This window comes from Arachis duranensis, chromosome 2, assembly GCF_000817695.3.
Source record: "Arachis duranensis cultivar V14167 chromosome 2, aradu.V14167.gnm2.J7QH, whole genome shotgun sequence".
Classification (NCBI taxonomy): domain Eukaryota; kingdom Viridiplantae; phylum Streptophyta; class Magnoliopsida; order Fabales; family Fabaceae; genus Arachis; species Arachis duranensis.
The window spans coordinates 85,749,969-85,750,583 of record NC_029773.3 but is presented as its reverse complement, the minus strand read 5'-3'; positions in this window follow the sequence as shown (position 1 = coordinate 85,750,583).

The window sequence follows — 615 nt, the reverse complement described above, 5'->3', positions numbered from 1 at the left end:
TCTGCTTGCCGATGATCGGTCTTGATCTTATCTTGGGATTGGATTGGTTATCTAAGAACCATGTCCTGCTTGATTGTTCTACAAAGTCGGTGTACTTTATGCCGGAAGATACAGAAGGGCCGGTCGTGGTGAATAATTATTACTTGAATTCGATGATGGTGAATTGTTCCGGAACCGAATGTTAGGGTATCATGTTGTCAACCGCGGGCGTTTCGATGATGATCAAAGGTTGGAACAGATTCCGATTGTGTGTGAGTTTCTGGAAGTGTTTCCCGATGATATTGATGAGTTTCCACCTAACCGAGAGGTTGAGTTTGCTATTGAATTGGTGCCTGGGGCGGGACCAATCTCAAGTGCTCCTTATAGGATGTCATCGTTAAAGATGAATGAACTAAAGTCTCAGTTAGAGGATTTGTTGGGAAAGAATTTTATACGACCAAGTGTCTCTCCGTGGGGTGCTCCAGTATTACTGGTAAAGAAGAAAGATGGGAGTATGCGGCTCTGTGTGGATTACAGGCAGCTGAACAAGGTTACAATAAAGAATAAGTACCCATTGCCGAGAATTGATGATCTCATGGATCAGTTACAAGGAGCTGGAGTTTTCTCCAAGATCGA